The sequence below is a fragment of the Nicotiana sylvestris genome, chromosome 7 (genome assembly GCF_000393655.2).
Source record: "Nicotiana sylvestris chromosome 7, ASM39365v2, whole genome shotgun sequence".
NCBI lineage: Eukaryota > Viridiplantae > Streptophyta > Magnoliopsida > Solanales > Solanaceae > Nicotiana > Nicotiana sylvestris.
The window spans coordinates 214,136-215,056 of NC_091063.1; positions in this window are offsets into that span (position 1 = coordinate 214,136).

A 921-nucleotide genomic window follows, 5' to 3' on the forward strand; every position below is an offset into this window, starting at 1 on the left:
CCTGGTCGGCATTGTTTATGGTTGTGACTAGGACGGTATCTGATCGTCTTCGAGCCCCCACCTTTCGTTCTTGATTTATGAAAATATCCTTGGCAAACTCTTTCGCACTTATCCACTTTTCATAAATCTAAGAATTTCACCTCTTACTATGAAATACGAATGCCCCCGACTGTCCCTGTTAATAATTACTCTGATCTCAAAGGCCAATTTAATAGGACTGAAATCCTATATTGTTATCCCATGCTAATGTATACAGAGCATAGGCTTGCTTTGAGTATTCTAATTTCTTCAAAGTAATAGCACCGGAGGCACGACCTGACCAATTAAGTCCAGGAGCGCATCACCGGCAGAAGGGACGAGACGACCGGTGCACACCTAAAGTGGACCGGCCGGCCCATCCCAAAGTCCAACTACGAGCCTTTTAACTGCAACAACTTAAATATATGCTATTGGAGCTTGAATTACTGCGGCTGCTGGCACCAAACTTACCCTCCAATGGATCCTCGTTAAGGAATTTAGATTGTACTCATTCCAATTACCCGACTCATAGAGCCCGGTATTGTTATTTATTGTCCCTACCTCCCCGTGTCAGGATTGGGTAATTTGTGCGCCTGCTGCCTTAGATGTGGTATCCATTTCTCAGGCTCCCTCTCCAGAATCGAACCCTAATTCTCCGTAACCCGTCACCACCATGGTAGGCTACTATCCTACCATCGAAAGTTGATTGGGCAGAAATTTGAATGATGCATTGCCGGTACGATGGTCGTGTGATCCATCCAGTTATCATGAATCATCGCAGCAACGAGCAGAGCCCGCGTCGACCCTTTATTTAATAATTGCATCCCTTCCAGAAGTCAGGGTTTGTTGCACATATTATCTCTTGAATTACTACGGTTATCCGAGTAGTAGATTCCATCAAAC